This window comes from Bufo bufo, chromosome 5, assembly GCF_905171765.1.
Source record: "Bufo bufo chromosome 5, aBufBuf1.1, whole genome shotgun sequence".
Taxonomy (NCBI): Eukaryota; Metazoa; Chordata; class Amphibia; order Anura; family Bufonidae; genus Bufo; species Bufo bufo.
Window position 1 is genome coordinate 452,337,460 of NC_053393.1, and position 22,999 is coordinate 452,360,458.

At 46.7% G+C, this 22,999-nt stretch overlaps 1 protein-coding gene across 6 annotated transcripts in view; it reads left to right on the top strand.

Annotated features, from left to right (window-relative positions):
• The first annotated feature begins 8,253 nt into the window (after positions 1-8,253).
• FAM126A (family with sequence similarity 126 member A) overlaps positions 8,254-22,999 on the top strand; it is a 162,340-nt gene continuing 147,594 nt past the window's right edge. For 4 of the 6 annotated variants that reach the window (XM_040433670.1, XM_040433672.1, XM_040433676.1 and 1 more), the window contains exon 1: positions 8,254-8,497. The gene's annotated coding sequence lies outside the window, so the exon portion shown is untranslated. The remainder of the gene's footprint in view (positions 8,498-22,999) is intronic. The other 2 variants (XM_040433671.1, XM_040433674.1) reach the window with 1 other exon arrangement.

The following is a 22,999-nucleotide window of genomic DNA, read 5'->3' on the forward strand; positions in this document are numbered from 1 at the left end:
TGCAGTACATTCATCATGAAAGTGAGTACAGAGGCTGGCCATTTTATCAATAGGAGAGAGCTTGTTTCAGACAGTAGTAAAATACTTTACACACAAAGCCAGTTATGTGCGCGGGGCCCCTTCATATATAATCGCAGCATTTTCGGTGTACGTACACGCGTTTTTAAATGAGCAAACGCCCATTGTCGCGCGTTCCCGCTGAAGTCTATGGGCAGGAACGCGCGACAATACGCCCCAAAGAAGCTCCTGTACTTTAGGGCGTAAGGCGTTTTACAGCGCGTTCGTATGCGCTGTAAAACGCTCAGGTGAGAACCATGCCCATAGGGAATCATTGGTTCTTGCCTGTTGAGCGTTTTACAGCGCGTAGGAACGCGCTGTAAAACGCTCAGGTGTGAACCCAGCCTAAGTTGTTCAATAAACTCAGAACTGTACAGCATAAGGCCTCTTTCACACGACCGTATGGATTTTTCAGTGTTTTGCGGGCCGTTTTTTCCAGATGCGTTTTTGTTTCAGTTTCTCCGTTCCGTTTTTCCGTATGGCATATACAGTATACATGAGAAATGTATTTAGAGAAGGCTCACCTATCAAACAAAAATGGAATGGGTGCGCCTACAAAAAAGATTTCACCCAATCTTCAAGAAAAAGGTATAACAGATAGAAAGTAGTAGGGCACACCTTCATTCAGTGGCACATGGGGAGTTTGTGTAAACAATATACGGTATTTTATTAAATCCAAATTGTATGTTATATCACATAAAATCCTTATTAAACATATATAATCGCATGCTATATGGTACTTATAAAATCAATAAATGGATATAAATGAATATAAATTAAAATGAGAATAAGATCATAGAGGAATTGGTCCTGGTGAATTCCTCAGTTTAAAGGGTTTCTGTCACCCTGCAAAACTCTTTTTTTTTTTTTTGGGATAGTTAGATTGCTCATAGTGCGATATAGCAGAATATAATGCTCTTACTTACTTTCATGCGGCCGATTCTTTATAAAACGAACTTTTATAATATGTAAATGAGGGCTCTACCAGCAAGTAGGGCGTCTACTTGCTGGTAGCTGCTGCAGAAATCCGCCCCCTCGCCGTGTTGATTGACAGGGCCAGCCGTGATCTCCTCCTCCGGCCGGCCCTGTCAGTAATTCAAAAATCGCGCGCCTCGCGTCATTCGGCACAGGCGCTTTGAGATGAGGAGGCTCGTATCCTCAGCACTCCCTCAGTGCGCCTGCACCGATGACGTCTTCTCTTTCGGTGATGTCATCGGCGCAGGCGCACTGAGGGAGTGCTGAGGATACGAGCCTCCTCATCTCAAAGCGCCTGCGCCGAATGACGCGAGGCGCGCGATTTTTGAATTACTGACAGGGCCGGCCGGAGGAGGAGATCACGGCTGGCCCTGTCAATCAACACGGCGAGGGGGCGGATTTCTGCAGCAGCTACCAGCAAGTAGACGCCCTACTTGCTGGTAGAGCCCTCATTTACATATTATAAAAGTTCGTTTTATAAAGAATCGGCCGCATGAAAGTAAGTAAGAGCATTATATTCTGCTATATCGCACTATGAGCAATCTAACTATCCCAACAAAAAAAAAAAGAGTTTTGCAGGGTGACAGAAACCCTTTAATTATTGTTTCCTACAGCTCTGTATAAACGTGTTGCATTGTTCATCCACAGAATTTAATCGCCCAACTAAACATCACAGTCGGCAGTGTTAGAGTTAAGGAAAATAATTATAAGCAAACTTCAGTATAGTCGGATAGAATCTTTTATAAAGTCACTTGTATTTCTTTGGTTAGATCATTAGTGTCTCAGATGCCTCTGTCTGCATGTGCACTAACTCGGAATTTAGTTTTACTCACGGTTTTGCTGAGTTCTGCGACTATCGTGGCGTCCCACGTGTAGTACGATTACTGCAGGCAGTGTTATGGCTTCCGGGAGGTTTCTCTGTAGGTTTGGGGATCTTCGGTAATCACTTGTAGGAGTGCCGTATTGGTGATTTTCCTGATGTAGTTCCTGCACAGATGCTTAATCAAGCGGCAGGTCAGGTTTTCACTGCGGCTTTCAATTTTAAATTTTTCCTTTAAAAGTTTTGATACCGATCCCTCTCCTTGTATTCAGCTTGAAGCGCTTCAATGTCCCAATCCTATGCTTGATTTCATGGGGTTATCATTCACCATACGCGTTTCGGAGTTAATTAAGACTCCTTTCTCAGTGGCTCAATATACAGTTATTACATAGAAAAAATTGGGCTGGGCATAACATTTTCAATAGATGGTTCAGCAAAAACGGAACTGATACGGAAGACATACGGATGCATTTCTGTTGTGTTCCGTTTTTATTGCGGACCCATTGACTTGAATGGAGCCACGGAACATGATTTGCGGACAATAATAGGACAAGACTCAAAATGTAGCGGAACGGAAATGCGGACATACAGAAACGGAATGCTCACGGAGTACATTCCGTTTTTTTTTGCGGACCCATTGAAATGAATGGTTCTGTATACGGACCGTATACGGAACACAATAAACGGCCCGTATATGGAACGCAAAAAACGTTCGTGTGAACGAGCCCTAAAGTAGAGGTCTTACCGGGGTTTTGTATGTATATGCCGTCTTTTCTAGGATGCTGCGTTCTCAGTGTAGCTTTTGACACTCACGACTTAGCGTTCCCACCGCCTGTCAGTACCACGCCAGCTCGCACCGTACGCTGACCTTTGCCTGTATTCTGGTGCCGGTTCACTTTGTAACCAATGCCGTCTTTCGCGCGGGCAGGTGGTTCTATGTTCAGCGGCTTGTAATGACCCCGGTATCTTTATTACAGATATTAATGCTGTACTGAAATCCAATGATGTCATCCTGGTATTAACACTTAGAAGTTTTTCTTTCATGGGAGAGCGGTACCATACGTGTTTCGGGACTGCTGACGGTCCCTTCCTGACTGAACACTGAACAGTAGCCTGCAATAAAAATAGAGTAGTCCTTACCTTGCCGATTCAGTGCAGCCACTTTGGTTCTATTGGCCATGCTGTTTACCAGTGATGGCCAGTTCGCTGGCGAACACATGCGGGCTGCCATCTTAAATTACAAGTCCGGCGAGGCACAGGTAAGTCCTTACCTGTACCTGCGCCGCGAGCCGGTCTGAAACAAATGCGGTCACCGGGAGCAGGCAGTTCCGAGAACAGGCAGATGAAGGCCCCAGGTGGCTGTTCTCGAAACTGCCTGCTCCCGGTGACCGCATTTGTTTCAGACCAGCTCTCGGGGCAGGCACAGGTAAGGACTTACCTGTGCCTCGCCGGACTTGTGATTTAAGATGGCAGCCCGCATGTGTTCGCGGGCGAACTGGCCATCACTGCTGTTTACCCTGCTGCAGCAGTGACATCAAGTCACCTGCAGAATCATGTCGACCATATGTCACTGCTGCAGCCAATTACTGGTCTGAGCAGTGCACCAAAGTGGCCAGTGTTTGGCTGCTGCAGTCAAAGGAGTTATCCAACCCTATAAAAAGCCCCCCAATATGCTGGGCCCCCCACACTGAATATACTTGCCGCTCCTAGACCCTGCACCGCCGCTGCTAATATAAGAACTGTGAAAGAGTCCCACCACACAAAAACAAAAGTTTTAGATTTTAGAAAAACAGACTTTTCAAAAATGAAATTAGTCATAAATGAGTCCTTATCAGACTGGAACGGATTACATGGAGTCCAGGAGAAATGGGACTACTTAAAAGGTGCATTATTGAAGGCAACAGAAAATTGCATTAGACTCGTCAGTAAAAGCAAAAAAAGGAGGAGACCAATGTGGTACTCAGCAGAAGTGGCCCAAATCATTAAAAATAAAAAGCTAGCATTTTGTAATTATAAAAAAACCCAGAGCAATGAAGATAAGGAAATCTACAAGATTAGGCAGAGAGAGGCCAAGCAAGTTATAAGAACTTCTAAAGCGCAGGCAGAAGAAAAACTAGCTCAGTCTATGAAAAAAGGGGATAAGACATTCTTCAGATATATAAATGAAAAAAGGAAATTAAAACAAGGAATAACTAAATTAAAAACAAAGGACGAAAGGTATGTAGAAGAGAATAAAGGGCTAGCCGACTGCCTTAATGAATACTTCTGTTCAGTTTTTACAAAAGAAAAAGGAGAAGGACCTCCACTAGAAAGAATGACTATTAAATCGTTTGATGCATGTATCTTTACAGAGGAAGATGTTCTAAGTTTGCTGTCTAAGGTGAAGACAGATAAGTCACAGGGGCCTGATGAGATACACCCAAAATTATTAAAAGAGCTTAGTGGTGAGCTGGCAAAACCGTTAACAGATTTATTTAACCAATCATTAGTAACAGGAGTCGTCCCGGAAGATTGGAAATTGGCAAATGTCGTGCCCATTCACAAGAAAGGTAGTAGGGAGGAATCGAGCAACTATAGACCAGTGAGTCTGACATCAATAGTAGGCAAATTAATGGAAACCCTATTAAAGGATAGGATTGTGGAACATCTAAAATCCCATGGATTGCAAGATGAAAAACAACATGGGTTTACTTCAGGGAGATCATGTCAAACAAATCTTATAGATTTTTTTGACTGGGTGAATAAAATAATAGACGGTGGAGGTGCAGTAGACATCGCATATCTAGATTTTAGTAAGGCTTTTGACACTGTCCCACATAGAAGACTTATCAATAAACTGCAGTCATTGAGCATGGACTCCCATATTGTTGAGTGGATTAGGCAGTGGCTGAGTGACAGACAACAGAGGGTGGTAGTCAATGGAGAACATTCAAAACAAGGTAATGTTACCAGTGGGGTTCCACAGGGATCTGTACTGGGACCGATTTTGTTTAATATCTTCATAAGTGATATTGCAAAAGGCCTCGCTGGTAAGGTTTGTCTTTTTGCTGATGACACAAAGATATGTAACAGGGTTGATGTTCCTGGAGGGAAACGCCAAATGGAAAAGGATTTAGGAAAACTAGAAGAATGGTCAGAACTCTGGAAACTGAAATTTAATGTGGATAAGTGCAAGATAATGCACCTGGGGCGTAAAAACCCAAGGGCAGAATATAGAATATTTGACACAGTCCTGACCTCAGTATCTGAGGAAAGGGATTTAGGAGTAATTATTTCAGAAGACTTAAAGGTGGGAAGACAATGTAATAGAGCAGCACGAAATGCCAGCAGAATGCTTGGATGTATAGGGAGAGGTATAAGCAGTAGAAAGAGTGAAGTGCTTATGCCGCTGTACAGAACACTGGTGAGACCTCACTTGGAGTATTGTGCGCAGTACTGGAGGCCATATCTCCAGAAGGATATAGATACTCTAGAGAGAGTTCAGAGAAGAGCTACTAAACTAGTACATGGATTGCAGGATAAAACTTACCAGGAAAGGTTAAAGGACCTTAATATGTATAGCTTGGAAGAAAGAAGAGACAGAGGGGATATGATAGAAACTTTTAAATACATAAAGGGAATCAACTCGGTAAAGGAAGAGAGCATATTTAAAAGAAGAAAAACTACCACAAGAGGACACAGTTTTAAATTAGAGAGGCAAAGGTTTAAAAGTAATATAAGGAAGTATTACTTTACTGAGAGAGTAGTGGATGCATGGAATAGCCTTCCTGCAGAAGTGGTAGCTGCAAATACAGTGAAGGAGTTTAAGCATGCATGTGATAGGCATAAGGCCATCCTTCATATAAGATAGGGCCGGGGGCTATCCATAGTATTCAGTATATTGGGCAGACTAGATGGGCCAAATGGTTCTTATCTGCCGACACATTCTATGTTTCTATGTTTCTATCCCCGTGGGCGGATGAAAACATCCAATGTAGGGGGGGAGCAGCCAATGGCAGGCGGGAACGGGGATGAGCCTCCCTAGTGTCACACAACCCTGGCCCCATAGAAGAGAATGAGGCTTCAGTGAAAAACGCACTGCATCCAGATGTAACCTGGATACAGTCCGGATGCAATGCGTTGTGTTTGCGTGAAAGAGGCCTAAAGGGACCAAATCCTGGAGAACCCCTTTAAGCCATGTTACGCCTTCTTTGGTTGTAGTGAATAATTTGGGACCTCTTTAGGCTACTTTCACACTAGCGTTAATGTTTTTTAAGTATTGAGATCCGTCATAGGGTCTCAATACCAGAAAAAAGGCTTCCATTTTGTCCCCATTCATTGTCAATGGGGACAAAACATAACTGAAGAGAACGAAATCCTCCAAAATGCATACCGTTACGTTCTCATATCGGAGAGAAAAAAGCAGCATGCTGCGGTTTGCTTTCCGTCCTGGCATACAGAGCAAGACGGATCCGTCATGAACCACAATGCAAGTCAATGGGGACGGATCCGTTTTCTCTGACACAATCTGGCACAATAGAAAACGTCCCCCATTGACTTTCAATGGAGTTCATGACGGATCCGTCTTGGATATGTTAAAGATAATACAACCGGATCCGTTCATAACGGATGCAGATGGTTGTATCATCAGTAACGGAAGCGTTTTTTGCTGAACCCTGCCGGACCCAGCAAAAACGCTAGTGTGAAAGTAGCCTTAGGGTCCATTCACATGTCCGCATCCGTTCCGCAATTCTGCGGAACAAGTGCGGACCTATTCATTTTCAATAGGTCCGCAAAAGATGCGGACAGCACACTGTGTGCTGTCCACATTCGCACTTTCGTTCCGCGGCCAGCAAAAAAATAGAACGTCCTATTATAGTGCCTGGCAATGTGCAGTCCGCAATATGCGGAACGCACATGGCCGGTGTCCATGTTTTGCGAACCACAAAACAGTTGCGGACATGTGAATGGACCCTAAGGGCTCATGCACACGACCGTATGGCTTTTTTTGTGTTTTGCGGGCTGTTTTTAACAGATCAGTTTTTTTTTCCAGTAGTGTTCCGTTTTTCTATATGGCATATACAGTAATTACATGGAAAAAATTGGGCTGGGCATAAAATTTCCAATAGATGGTTCTGCAAAAACGTAACGGATACAGAAGACATACGGAGTACATTCCGTATATATTCAGTTTTTTTTGCGGACCCATTGACTTGAATGGAGCCACGGAACGTGATTTTCGGGCAATAGGACATGTTCTATCGTTGAACGGAACGGAAAAACGGATACGGAATGCACACGGAGACACCATTTTTTTTTGCCGACCCATTGAAATTAATGGTTCAGTATAAGTAACGCAATGGCCAGGATACTGAACGCAAAAAACGTTTGTGTGCATGAACCCTTAGGGTGCATTCACATGACCGTATAAATGGAAAATTTGCGGAACGGGTGCGGACCCATTCATTTCAATGGGGCCGCAAAACATGCGGACACCACACCGTGTACTGTCCGCATCCGTTGTTCTGTTCCGTGGCCCCGCAAAAAAGATAGAGCATGTCCTATTCTTGTCCGTAACCGCAGACAAGCTTAGGCATTCTCTATATAGCGCTGGCCATGTGCGGTCCGCAAATTGCGGAAAGCACACGGCCGGTATCCGTGTTTTGCTGATTCTCAATTTGCAGACCGCATAACACTTACGGTCGTGTGAATGCACGCTAAGGGCTCATGCACACTACCGTGCAATTTGCAGAACAGAACAGGAGGCCCATTATAGAAATGCCTATCCTTGTCCGCAAAACGGACAAGAATAGGACGTGCCTCATAATTTTTGCGGGGCCACGGAACGGAGCAACGGATGTGGACAGCACACAGAGTGCTGTCGGCATCTTTTGCGGCCCCATTGAAATGAATGGTTCCGTATACAGAACACAAAAAAACGTTTGTGTGCATGAGCCCCAAATCAGATTTCCGGTCACTGTGCAGCCCCTGCCCAAACCTGCGGCATCCTGAGGACAAACCATTTCATTACAGGAGGACACAGGAACAACAGGTTAGACTCGTCGTGGTACTTGCTTCAACAGGAGGGTGCGCCATATTACAGTCTGAGGACAAGGTATAGCGCCACCCAAAGCTTTACCACAACCCCGTTCACACGTAGCGGAGATGTAATAAAGCGCTGCGGCATGCGCCACACATAAAGCGCCGGAGCGCAGACCGCAGGGAGCGCTTACTCCGCCCGCGGACAATGAAGTGACAGGGATGCGGTTCACTACGCGACAGCTCGCTCCTCCACAGCTTGGGGGCGTGTCCGCGTGACGTCACCGCCTTGCTCAACGTGCCCATCGGAACTCGTGGTTTGGTAAGCGCTCCGAGTCACGTGGCGCGCTTTGAGTGACAGCTCCGAGACAGGAGGGGAGAGACAGCGGCGGAGGCTAGGGTGCGGGAGGCAGATCCTCAGCCAGCAGCAGTGTGTAACGCTGTGAGCTTCATCCTCCCCGGCTGCGGACTCCCCTCCTCTCCAGCCGCTTATGGTTTCTTCTCCTCGGACTTCTTTAGGGTGAGAGCACTTAGTGGGGAGGGGACACTTCCCTTCAGATGTCTGCAAAGTTACTTGTGCGGACCCGGACCGGCCTGTCCAGAGCGGGAGCTGCGCGGCTGTAGTGAGTGAGTACTTTGTTCTGGGGGACAGTGTATTAATGAAGGGCAGCAGCAGCGCCCATAGGCTCCATCCTCCGTGCCACATTCCGGTGCTTTGTGTGCGTGCCCGGGGATGCCCGGGTGCTGAGGGTCTGTGCGGGCATCATGTGAGAAGTGTGCGGGTTATTGGGGAAGTTGACAGCTATTGTCACCTACCGATGTGGTCACCTACCGCCATTAGGTTTGGTGACTGGGTGACCACTGAGGGCTCATCCACACGACCGTATGTATTTTGCACTACGCAAAAAATACTGATGACATCCGTGTGCAATCCGTATTTTGCGGAACGGAACAGCTGCCTCCTAATAGAACGGTCCCATCCTTATCCATAATGCGGACAATAATAGGACATGTTCTATTTTTTGGCAGAATGGACATGTGGACATACGGAAATGGAATGCACACGAAGTAACTTCCGTTAGTTTTTTTCCGGACCCGTTAAAGTGAATGGTTCCGCATACCGTCCGCAAAAAAGAAAACGGAACAGACACGGGGAAAAAAAATATGTTGGTGTGCATGAGCCCTAATTGTAGTAATTTACTGGCGGCGTCTGGGTGTTCACAGGACGGAGACATGGTCAAAGTGATGAGATTACAATGGCGTCTTCATTTACAGGAGGTGCATTTTGTGACCCCTTATTTTTGAAGAATAAGGTTCTGCTTTACCGGCAAGGGTTTTATTTAAAGGGGTGTCGGACTGCACTCCAAAGCGATTCTTCTATGGAATAGTGTGTTTATTCACCCATATGGTGGCATGAACCGAAACGTCGCTTTGGGTAAACACCTGTTACCATACTTGGATATTGCACCCTTTACCCCTATACCTTTTTAGGGTGGTGCTGCCAGTGATTATATATATATATATATATATATATATATATATATATATATATATAGCGAGATCCCTGCCGTGCGTGAATATACACGTAGTACCAGACTGTGACCCCGCGTCCAGTGACGAGGCAGAAACCCGTTATTTATATGGATGGTCACGGGATGTTCCTTTCAGTCATGGATGTGATAAATATTAGATGGCGGCGGCTAGTGTGAGCAGAGTCTGAAAAGGGTTTTACATATCGGTCAGCCTTGATTAGAAAGGTCTCCTGGCCATAAGCTGGTGGGACCTGTTGTAAGCGCCTGGTCTGCTAGGAGTGACGCTCTTTTACCGCCGGCTCGCTAATTATACGGTGATCCCTATTTTATATTCATTCGTCTCCACCAGGGAGACCAATGTATTTTCATTTATGGGAAGTGTGATTCATTAAGGGTCCATTCACACGTCCGCAACTGTTTTGCGGTCCGCAAGTTGCGAATCCGAAAAACATCGGCCACCTGCATTCCGTATTTTGCGGACTGCACATGGCCGGCGCTATAATAGAGATGCCTTTTCTTGCCGGTGGCTGCGGACAAGAATAGGATATGTTCTATTTGTTTGTGGGACCGCGGAACGGAAGTGCGGATGCGAACAGCACACAGTGTACTGTCCGCATCTTTTGCGGCACCATTGAAAATGAATGGGTCCGCACCCGTTCCGCAAAATTGCAGAACGGATGCGGACCAGTTATGCGGACGTGTGAATGGACCCTAAAGGGAAGGAAATGGGTGGATCAGTAGAGACATTGGTGGCATATCGCTAGGATACGTCACCGATGTGGTTCACACCTCTGGACCCCCCACCTTTTTCCAGAAATAGATCCCACAAAGTGGGTTGGGAGTGGACTGCACCTTCCATTCATAGGTGAGTGTGCTGTTCTTTCCATTCTCCCCCTCTCATACACTTGCGGGGACCCATTTCAGCTATAGGTGTAGGCCCCACCTATGAGACCTGCACCTATCCTAGCGATGTGCCAGATGAACCAACCCCTTTAAAATGCCCGCAGATAAAGCCAGCGCATGTGGAAAGGTTCACATGGCAAAAAATCCATAGCTGAAAACGGGTATTTTTTTGGGTGGCCGATATCTAATTTGGTGGCGGTTTTGGAGGAATTTTTAGAAGCCTTTTTGCCAGTTTTTCTAATCCAGTCCTTAGGATAATTCAGCAGCGTTTTTGGCGGCGCAAACCCGCCTCTAAGGCTATATTCACACGACCGCATGTGTTTTGCGGGCTGCAAATTGAGGATCCGCAAAAAAAAACGGATGCGTCCGTATGGCATCCATTATTTATTTACGGATCCATTTATTTACGGAGCCCGCAAAATGGACAAGAATAGGGTATGTTCTATTTTTTTTTGCAGAGCTATGGATTGGACATACGGATGCGCATAGCACACGGTGTGCTGTCCGCATTTTTGCCGGACCCGTTGAAATGAATGGGTCGGCATCCTATCCGCAAAAAAAAAAATGAACGGAAACAAAATAGGTTCGTGTGAATGAAGCGGATCTTTTCTGTTTCCCTATTGACTTCAATGCAGAATGCACTCTCATGCTACTACAAAAGCGGATCTCAATTTAGTGGCGGAGAAAAATTATACTGTATGCGCCTGCTGGCATTTTTCAATTGAAGTCAGTGGGAGGCCGTTGGTGTTTTAGATGGTGAATTCTCCTGCGGAAAACAGCCTTTTTTTTAGCGATGGAATCCAGAGCGGATTTTACTTGTGTGAACGTAGCCTGTAAGTTAGACATATGGACGTTACAGGGAATGGCGCGTCCGGGACGCCTCTTCTTTTAGCTGGATTAAGATCTAATGTAAAAACTCCCTGTTGGGATGGGCACTGGGTATCGCTGCATTGTGTGGCCAGATCCCTTCACGTGGTAGCTGGTGTATTTGCATTTATAAATGGGACAGACCCCTGGCCCCCTTAAAAAAAAAAAAAAAATACCTCTTAAGCCTCATTCACATGTCCGTGCTCAAATCCATGAGCAGGTGGTCAGTGATGCATCTGTGAAGGATCCGTGTTGGGTCTGTGTGTCCGTTTTTTGCTGTCCGTGTTGTATCTGTGTTTCACTGACCCTGAACAGCTGAAAAATAATTTTCAAAGCATCTCTTCTTAATGATCCGTGCAACACGGATGGCATCCGTGGTTTTCACGGACCCATAGACTATAATGGGTGTGATGGATCCGTCAACACGGACAAAATAGAGCATGCATCCGTGCTAAACACACGGACTCGTAGACCGAGCTAAAACACTGATGTGTGAATACCTTAAAGGGATTCTGTCATGAGATTTGATCCCTATAAGCTAAACATATGGCCAGGTCCGTACTAATAACATGAATCCTCCCGTCCCACTGCTAGATCGGGCGCATGCGCACTCGGCTCAACGAAGCCGCTGCCAGGAGTCCGCGGCGCATCAGGCTGAGCCTAGTGCGCAGGCGCCGGATCTAGCAGTGGGACGGGAGGATTGCAGAGGCGGGGCTGAGGAAGGCAGCGCCGGGCACCAGACGGCGAGGGGTGCGGGCGGGCACCCTGGGTTAACGTAAAACCCCTTGGGCACCTTAGGTAGGTGAGTGACAGCTTATAAAAACCAGTTTTTGGGGCTAATAGAGCCACAAGCAGGTTTAATAAGGGCAGTTTAGGATTCATGTTATTAGTACGGACCTGGCCATATGTTTAGCTTATAGGGCTGAAATCTCATGACAGAATCCCTTTAAAATCAACTGTGCTGAGGATAGGTCATCAGTATAAAAGGGGTTATTCAATGTATAACACACCCACCCCCCCCCCCCCCAATGGCTTGAGAACGGTTCGCTTGCTGGGACCAAAACGTCGCACGGGTGAATAAAGGATAATGCTGCGTGTTTTTTTAATTCTATATGTGTGGTCGAGTTTGCACCTCTGGCACTCCTTTCTAGTATCAAGGTGTGCTGCCCTGGACTTGTTTTCCTTGGGATATATATACGCTTGACACTTTCCTCTACAACATGCGGGGATCAGGAGCAACATGGGTGTCGGGGAGCAGGTAAGTATAATCTATATGAGGGGCCTGGGCATTGAGGGGGAATGTTAGACATTGGACAACCCCTTTTAAAAATATATTAATATAATAATACAGAAGTAGATATAATAGTACTATTTATTATTATTATTATTATTATTATTAATGATAATAATAATAATAATATAAAATATATATAATTTTTTTTTTAAACATGTACATAATAAAATAGAGCTTTTGCTAGCAATGGTTTGGGGTCATGGACATAAAGAATGAGAAGTTCAGTATTTTTCGGTACAGGAGGAGTTAATAAAATGGCTTTGCAGTCAATAGCCGTGTATCCGATCTAGCTGTACCTAGCAGCAATTACAAAGTACAGTTCTGCACTCTAAATAGAGGCCAAGACTTGGCGGAAAAAGAGGCGGGGGCGCGTTCTGGCGTCCAGCTTTATAACCGAAATTAATTTCTTAACACGGGCCGCGCCGCACGCCTCCTACGCCCCGTTATTGATTCTTCTTTTGCATTCAGAGGTTTTTTTGGTTGTGAAGGAGCCTCCTGGGGACGTTCATTTCGCAGTCCCTCGTGGTCCAGAGGATTTGCTGACCAGACCTTTGCATTAGCATGTGGCACTTGTTGCCCATCGGCTTGTCCGGGAGCCGGATCCTGTTCAGAGATGATTATTCACAAATGAGCAATAGGACGGGAACTGGTTTAGCAGAGTCGTCCTGTTCCACCCACACAGATGTGCCGAGGATGCGAGCGGCTCCATTGTGCACCACCTGAATCTCTGGATTGGGAAAGAGCTCAGGTTACACATGGTAAACAGCGCCCGAAATACTTCCAGTGCTGTTCTGGCCGTGTGTGCAGTCATTTGACAGTATAGACAGCATTGGGGCAGCTTTTCTAATCCTGCCTAATACGTAGACAGTGTGACCCTAGATCAGGCGGTCTCAAGATGCCCTAGATTTATCACATTGTAAGGTAAAGTCGCTGCATCTTGCTAGAGTTTAGACACTTTTGTGTTAAAGGGAATGTGTCATCACAAAATGACCTATTGTTTTGATCATTTTTGAGTTTTAATTTTTTATTTTTCATGTCAATATCTATATTTAAATAAAATCCTGCAGTTTTCGCACTGGCCACTAAGTCTAATAATTGGCACCACTACTTGGTCTGTACAGATCTCTTTACTGCAGTTACCTGCTTATCTGTAATTCTAATCCTGCCTGTAATGATACCACCTCTGTGTACAGATAAGACAGGGTCCTCCATTTACAGTAGGTGATTGTCAGAATGTATCTGTTCTTTCCTTGTACAATGACTAGTGTTGAGTTCGGTTTCAAGTTTTAAAGTGGTTTTTAAAAATCAACTACAGAAGTTATTCAATGAAGTCACGCTCAACTTCGTGAATAACTTACTTCGGCTCATCGGAGCCCATACATTCTAATACTGTACGGAGACGGATCTCCGTACAGTTTTATTCCAAAGTTTTGAATGAAGCGACTTTGGATGAAGCATCCAAAGCTCACTTCGCTCAACACTGAGGGTCCAATCAAACGTCCAAGTGTTTTGCGGTCCGCAAAACACGGACACCGGCTATGTGCGTTCTGCATTTTGCGGATCGCACATGGCCGGCACGTGTCTGGGGACAAGAATAGGACATGTTCTATTTTTTGCACAACGGAAATGCGGACAGCACACTGTGTGCTGTCCGAATCTTTTGCGGCCGCGTTGAAAATGAATGGGTCCGAATCCGTTGCGAAACGGATCCGGCCCCATTTTGCGGACGTGTGACTGGACCCTAACAATGACCTCCGCACAGGTCACAGAGCAGCCTAGAAAACTCCTGACCAATGTGTCTATGGCCCAAGGGGCTGCTGTAAAGCAATTTTCTAAATGCTGTCAAGAACCGCTCAGGCAAGATGGCTGCCCCCATGATCATGTTTAGGAAAATAGAATACAAAAAACTGCAATCGGAAAAGAAAAACTGATTAGAAAAAAAGGATGTGTGGTTTTAAATGACAGACTTTTTTGGTCACCCATTTTCTTTAAATAGCATCAGTAGGCAGGATCAAGCCTATGAATCCAGGCATACTGTCTGGTAGGGTTGAGCCTGCTGATTTAAAGTGATGCCTGTCCTGTGAAAATCTGTTGCAGCGTTCCTGAGAGACTTATAACAGGGCTCCAGACAAAAAAAAATATGAAGGAGCCATTGGCTCCTAACCTGAAAAATTTAGGAGCCAAATGAAATTTTTAGTCGCCAAATTTAAAATATATATAATATAGCTGGGATGCTTAGGAGCATATAAGCCATCTAAGGCCTCATGCACACGAACGTGTATATTCTTTCCATGTCCATTCCGCTTGTTTTTTTTTTTTTTTTGCGGGCCGTATACGGAACCATTCATTTCAATGGGTCCGCAAAATAAACGTAAGTTACTCCGTGTGCATTCTGTTTCCGTATGTCCGTACTTCTGTTCCGCAAAAAAAAATAGAACATGTCCTATTATCGTCCGCATTACGGACAAGGATAGGACTGTTCTATTAGGGGCCAGCTGTTCCGTTCCGCAAAATACAGAATGCACACGGACGTCATCAGTATTTTATGCAGAACCATTTTTTGCAGACCGCAAAATGCATACGGTCGTGTGCAAGAGGCCTAAGTCTGAGAGGACACAATAACCCCTTTAAGCAGTGCATGTTGATGAAGTCAGCTGGTACATGCCCAATGAGGCAGGTCTGTGAACAGGACTGTACCATGAGCTGTTAATTTACTTTTTTACTAGGCCATCAGCACCTGCAATGACTGAAAATAATCTAACACAGCAATCTAACTCCTGTTATAGGTGCCAGGAAAAAAAAAAAAAAAGGTGTCACGGCTGTCAATCATTAGTGCATGGACAGCTTAAACCAGGAACACACTAGAAATCAGACAGCAACTGTACATATGTCATTTAGTGCTGATTTGGAAAAATATTAAAAGGAGTTGACAGGGGAGGCAAAATTTTTAGTACAGTGCTCAGGGTGGTTTAAAAAGAATCAATACTCACCACCACTGATCCCCTGCCACTCCAATTTCAATGCTTAATGGATCTCCACTGGTCTCGGCAGCTCAGTCAATCACTGGCCGAGAAAAGTATAGCGCCAAAGCTAGTGATTGGCTGAGCAGGCGTCTCCTGGCATTTCCTGCTTGTGGAGACTGGACCATTATGTAGAGACCAGTGACCTGTGGGAACCCAAGGTCTGCTGGGAGCTTGACGGGATTTGCGATGCAGGAGTGCTGAATTCACAAGTCTGTGAGATCCCGGCCCGGAGTCCTGCTGAGTGCAGGAGCGCACGGCGTCATTGGTTGCTATTACGCCATGCGCTTCCTGCTGCCGCCGCAGTACAGTAATACACTGGTATGATCTATACCAGTGTATCACTGTACTGCGGTGGCAGCAGGAAGCGCACGGCGTCAACGCAACCAATGACGCCGTGCGCTCCTGCACTCAGCAGGACTCCGGGCCGGGATCTCACAGACTTGTGAATTCAGAAGCAGACTGCTGGAAGCGGAAGCACAAGATGCGGGAACCCAAGCCACGCCCACCCTCTATGCCGAGTAGTGTGAGGGGCGGATCTTCAGACGGCTGCAGCGTGTCTCTGCTGGATGAAAGTCTTTTTTTCTTAGAGGCAGAGCAGCGGAGGGTTTAGGCGCAAATGGCGACAAGACTACAAAGTCTTGTCGCTATTTTGCAATTCCAAGTCGCATTGGTGACCATTTTGGTCGCCATCTGGAGCCCTGTTATAACCAATCAGATTCCACCTTTAATTTTGGACAGCTCCTTTGGAAAATGAGAAGTGGACTCTGGTTGCTATGGGCAACTAAGCCAGTTCTAAATTACACCAGTTTGATAAATAACCCGGCTTCAGTGCACGGAGAGACTGTCCGACACTGGAACACTGAGGAGCACTGAAGCTCTCGCTTGTTTGAAGAATAAACTTTTTCTTTTTCAGCCATGCTGTAACCAATTTTCACAAGACAGATACAATTTTAATTAACAGGATCAACTCTACCAGGCAGTTCGGCTTGTTTAATAAGGTTGATCCTGCTGACAGATTTCCTTTAACCCCTTAGAGATCGGGGTCATTTTCACGTTAAGGACCAGGCCATTTTTTGCAAATCTGACCAGTGTCACTTTATGTGGTGATAACTTTAAAACGCTTTGACTTAGGCTACTTTCACACTAGCGTTCGGGGCTCCGCTTGTGAGTTCCGTTTGAAGGCTCTCACAAGCGGCCCCGAACGGATCCGTACTGCCCCAATGCATTCTGAGTGGATGCGGATCCGCTCAGAATGCATCAGTTTGGCACCGTTTGGCCTCCGCTCCGCTCAGCAGGCGGACACCCGAACGCAGCTTGCAGCGTTTTCGTGTCCGCCTGGCCGTGCGGAGCCAAACGGATCCGTCCAGACTTACAATGCAAGTCAATGGGGACGGATCCGTTTGACATTGACACAATATGGTGCAATTTCAAACGGATCCGTCCCCCATTGACTTTCAATGTAAAGTCAGGATTATACCATCAGATCGGAGTTTTCTCCAATCCGATGGTATATTTTAACTTGAAGCGTCCCCATCACCATGGGAACGCCTCTATGTTAGAATATACCATCGGATTTGAGTTACATCGTGAAACTCAAATCCGACAGTATATTCTAACACAGAGGCGTTCCCATGGTGATGGGGACGCTTCAAGTTAGAATATACTGAGAACTGTGTACATGACTGCCCCCTGCTGCCTGGCAGGTTCTGCCAGGCAGCAGGGGGCAGACCCCCCCCCCCCTCCTGTATTTAACTTATTGGTGGCCAGTGCGGGCCCCCCCTCCCTCCCCAGTATTAATTGTAACCAGTGCGGCCCCCCTCCCTCTATATTCATCGGTGGCCAGTGCGGATATTAAATATGAGCAGTGCGGTCTCCCCCTCCCTCCCTCCCCAGTATTAAATATGAGCAGTGCGGTCTCCCCCTCCCTCCCTCCCCAGTATTAAATATGAGCAGTGCGGTCTCCCCCTCCCTCCCTCCCCAGTATTAAATATGAGCAGTGCGGCCTCCCCCTCCCTCTATTCATTGGTGGCCAGTGCGGATTCAAAGTATTGTGATCAGTGCGGCCTCTCCCCCCCCCCCATCATTGGTGGCAGCGGAGAGTACCGATCGGAGTCCCAGTTTAAATCGCTGGGGCTCCGATCGGTTACCATGGCAGCCAAGACGCTATTGCAGTCTTGGCTGCCATGGTTACTTAGCAACAAATAGCAGCATTATACTTACCTGAAGAGCTGCGATCTATGTGACCGGCCGGGAGCTCCTCCTACTGGTAAGTGACAGGTCTATAGGCAATGCGCTGCACAGACCTTTCACTTACCAGTAGGAGGAGCTCTCGGCCGGTCACAGACATCGCAGCTCTTCAGGTAAGTATAATGATTCTATTTGTTGCTAAGTAACCATGGCAGCCAAGACTGCAATAGCGTCTTGGCTGCCATGGTAACCGATCGGAGCCCCAGCGATTTAAACTGGGACTCCGATCGGTACTCTCCGCTGCCACCAATGATTGGGGGGGGGGGGGGGGGAGAGGCCGCACTGATCACAATACTTTGAATCCGCACTGGCCACCAATGAATAGAGGGAGGGGGAGGCCGCACTGCTCATATTTAATACTGGGGAGGGAGGGAGGGGGAGACCGCACTGCTCATATTTAATACTGGGGAGGGAGGGAGGGGGAGACCGCACTGCTCATATTTAATACTGGGGAGGGAGGGAGGGGGAGACCGCACTGCTCATATTTAATACTGGGGAGGGAGGGAGGGGGAGACCGCACTGCTCATATTTAATACTGGGGAGGGAGGGAGTGGAGACCACACTGCTCATATTTAATACTGGGGAGGGAGGGAGGGGGAGACCGCACTGGTCATATTTAATACTGGGGAGGGAGGGAGGGGGAGACCGCACTGGTCATATTTAATACTGGGGAGGGAGGGAGGGGGAGACCGCACTGCTCATATTTAATACTGGGGAGGGAGGGAGGGAGGGAGGGGGAGACCGCACTGCTCATATTTAATACTGGGGAGGGAGGGAGGGGGAGACCGCACTGCTCGTATTTAATACTGGGGAGGGAGGGGGAGACCGCACTGCTCATATTTAATACTGGGGAGGGAGGGAGTGGAGACCACACTGCTCATATTTAATACTGGGGAGGGAGGGGGAGACCGCACTGGTCATATTTAATACTGGGGAGGGAGGGAGGGGGAGACCGCACTGGTCATATTTAATACTGGGGAGGGAGGGAGGGGGAGACCGCACTGGTCATATTTAATACTGGGGAGGGAGGGAGGGGGAGACCGCACTGCTCGTATTTAATACTGGGGAGGGAGGGGGAGACCGCACTGCTCATATTTAATACTGGGGAGGGAGGGAGGGGGAGACCGCACTGGTCATATTTAATATCCGCACTGGCCACCGATGAATATAGAGGGAGGGGGGCCGCACTGGTTACAATTAATACTGGGGAGGGAGGGGGGGCCGCACTGGCCACCAATAAGTTAAATACAGGATGGGGGGTCTGCCCCCTGCTGCCAGGCAGCAGGGGGCAGTCAGAATATACTGAAAACTGTGTACATGACTGCCCCCCCCCCCCCCCCCCCCATCATTGGTGGCAGCGGAGAGTACCGATCGGAGTCCCAGTTTAAATCGCTGGGGCTCCGATCGGTTACCATGGCAGCCAAGATGCTATTGCAGTCTTGGCTGCCATGGTTACTTAGCAACAAATAGCAGCATTATACTTACCTGAAGAGCTGCGATCTATGTGACCGGCCGGGAGCTCCTCCTACTGGTAAGTGACAGGTCTATAGGCAATGCGCTGCACAGACCTTTCACTTACCAGTAGGAGGAGCTCTCGGCCGGTCACAGACATCGCAGCTCTTCAGGTAAGTATAATGATTCTATTTGTTGCTAAGTAACCATGGCAGCCAAGACTGCAATAGCGTCTTGGCTGCCATGGTAACCGATCGGAGCCCCAGCGATTTAAACTGGGACTCCGATCGGTACTCTCCGCTGCCACCAATGATTGGGGGGGGGTGGGGGGAGAGGCCGCACTGATCACAATACTTTGAATCCGCACTGGCCACCAATGAATAGAGGGAGGGGGAGGCCGCACTGCTCATATTTAATACTGGGGAGGGAGGGAGGGGGAGACCGCACTGGTCATATTTAATACTGGGGAGGGAGGGGGAGACCGCACTGCTCATATTTAATACTGGGGAGGGAGGGGGAGACCGCACTGCTCATATTTAATACTGGGGAGGGAGGGGGAGACCGCACTGGTCATATTTAATACTGGGGAGGGAGGGAGGGAGGGGGAGACCGCACTGGTCATATTTAATACTGGGGAGGGAGGGAGAGGGAGACCGCACTGCTCATATTTAATACTGGGGAGGGAGGGAGGGGGAGACCGCACTGCTCATATTTAATACTGGGGAGGGAGGGAGGGGGAGACCGCACTGCTCATATTTAATACTGGGGAGGGAGGGAGGGGGAGACCGCACTGCTCATATTTAATACTGGGGAGGGAGGGAGGGGGAGACCGCACTGGTCATATTTAATACTGGGGAGGGAGGGAGGGGGAGACCGCACTGCTCATATTTAATACTGGGGAGGGAGGGAGTGGAGACCACACTGCTCATATTTAATACTGGGGAGGGAGGGGGAGACCGCACTGGTCATATTTAATACTGGGGAGGGAGGGGGAGACCGCACTGCTCGTATTTAATACTGGGGAGGGAGGGGGAGACCGCACTGCTCGTATTTAATACTGGGGAGGGAGGGGGGGCCGCACTGGCCACCAATAAGTTAAATACAGGAGGGGGGGTCTGCCCCCTGCTGCCTGGCAGCATCTGCCAGGCAGCAGGGGGCAGTCATGTACACAGTTCTCAGTATATTCTAACTTGAAGCGTCCCCATCACCATGGGAACGCTTCTGTGTTTAGAATATACTGTCGGATCTGAGTTTTCCGAAGTGAAAAATCAGATCTGAAATAAACTGTTATGCAAACGGATCCGTTCTGAACGGATGCAAGCGTTTGCATTATAGGAGCGGATCCGTCTGATGAAACATCAGACGGACCCGCTCCGAGCGCTAGTGTGAAAGTAGCCTTATCCAGGCCATTCTGAGCTTATTTTTTTTTTTCATCACATATTGTACTTCATGACACAAATAAAATGGAGTAAAAAATTATTTTTTTCTATTTATAAAAAAATACCACATTTGCCAAAAATTTCCAAGTTTCAATTTCTCTACTTCTATAATACATTGTAAAGTAATAACTATTTTTGTAGGTATTACTTTCCCCATATGTCTACTTCATGTTAGGATCATTTTGGAAATGCCATATTATTTTTGGGGGACGTTACAAGGCTTAGAAGTTTAGAAGTAAATCTTGAAATTTTCAAAAACCAACTTTTTAAGGACCAGTTCAGGTCTGAAGTCACTTTGTGAGGCTAAGGCCTCTTTCACACTTGCGTTGTCCGGATCCGGCGTGTACTCCACTTGCCGGAATTACACGCCGGATCCGGAAAAACGCAAGTGTACTGAAAGCATTTGAAGACGGAACCGTCTTCCAAATGCGTTCAGTGTTACTATGGCACCCAGGACGCTATTAAAGTCCTGGTTGCCATAGTAGGAGCGGGGAGCGGGGGAGCGGTATACTTACAGTCCGTGCGGCTCCCGGGGCGCTCCAGAGTGACGTCAGAGCGCCCCATGCGCATGGATGACGTGATCCATGTGATCACATGATCTATGCGCTTGGGGCGCCCTGACGTCACTCTGAAGCGCCCCGGGAGCCGCACGGACGGTAAGTATACTGCTCCCCCGCTCCCCACTACACTTTACCATGGCTGCCAGGACTTTAGCGTCCCGGCAGCCATGGTAACCACTCTGAAAAAGCTAAATGTCGGCTCCGGCAATGCGCCGAAACGACGTTTAGCTTAAGGCCGGATCCGGATCAATGCCTTTCAATGGGCATTAATTCCGGATCCGGCCTTGCGGCAAGTGTTCCGGATTTTTGGCCGGAGCAAAAAGCGCAGCATGCTGCGGTATTTTCTCCGGCCAAAAAACGTTCCGTTCCGGAACTGAAGACATCCTGATGCATCCTGATGCATCCTGAACGGATTTCTCTCCATTCAGAATGCATTAGGATAATCCTGATCAGGATTCTTCCGGCATAGAGCCCCGACGACGGAACTCTATGCCGGAAGACAAGAACGCAAGTGTGAAAGAGCCCTTACATAATAGAAACCACCCAAAAATGACCCCATTCTAGAAACTACACCCCTCAAGGTATTCAAAACTGATATTTCAAACATTGTTAACCCTTTAGGTGTTCCACAAGAATTAATGGAAAATAGAGATACAATTTCAAAATTTCACATTTTTGGCAGATTTTCCATTTTAATTTTTTTCCAGTTACAAAGCAAGGGTTAACAGCCAAACAAAACTCAATATTTATGGCTCTGATTCTGTAGTTTACAGAAACACCCCATATGTGGTCGTAAACTACTGTACGGGCACACGGCAGGGCGCAGAAGGAAAGGAATGCCATACGGTTTTTGGAAGGCAGATTTTGCTGGACTGGTTTTTTGACACCATGTCCCATTTGAAGCCCCCCCTGATGCACCCCCAGAGTAGTAACTCCAAAAAAGTGACCCCATTTTAGAAACTAACGGATAGGGTGGCAGTTTTGTTGCTACTAGTTTAGGGTACATATGATTTTTGGTTGCTCTATATTACACTTTTTGTGAGGAAAGGTAACAAGAAATAGCTGTTTTGGCACTGTTTTTATTTTTTGTTTACAACATTCATCTGACAGGTTGGATCATGTGGTATTTTCATAGACCAGGGTGTCACGGACGCGGCGATACCTAATATGTATACTTTTTTTTATTTATGTAAGTTTTACACAATGATTTAATTTTTTAAACAAAAAAAAATCATGCTTTAGTGTCTCCATAGTCTGAGAGCCATAGTTTTTTTCAGTTTTTGGGCGATTATCTTAGGTAGTGTCTCATTTTTTGCGGGATGAGATGACGGTCTGACAATATTTTGGGGTGCATATGACTTTTTGATTGCTTGCTATTACACTTTTTGTGATGTAAGGTGACAAAAAATGGCTTTTTTTACACCTTTTTTTTTTTTTTTTACGGTGTTCATCTGAGTGGTTAGGTCATGTGATATTTTTATAGAGCAGGTTATTACGGACGTGGCGATGCCTAATATGTATACTTTTTTTTTATTTATGTAAGTTTTACACTAACAGCTTTTTTAAAACAAAATTATGTTTTAGTGTCTCCATATTCTGAGCCATATTTTTTTTTTTTTGGGCGATTCTTAGGTAGGGGCTCATTTTTTGCGGGATGAGGTGATTGGTGATTAGATTGGTACTATTTTGGTGGGCATACGCCTTTTTGATCGCTTGCTGTTGTACTTTGTGTGATGTAAGGTGACAAAAAAATTGTTTATTTAGCACAGTTTACGGTGTTCATCTGAGGGGTTAGGTCATGTGATATGTTTA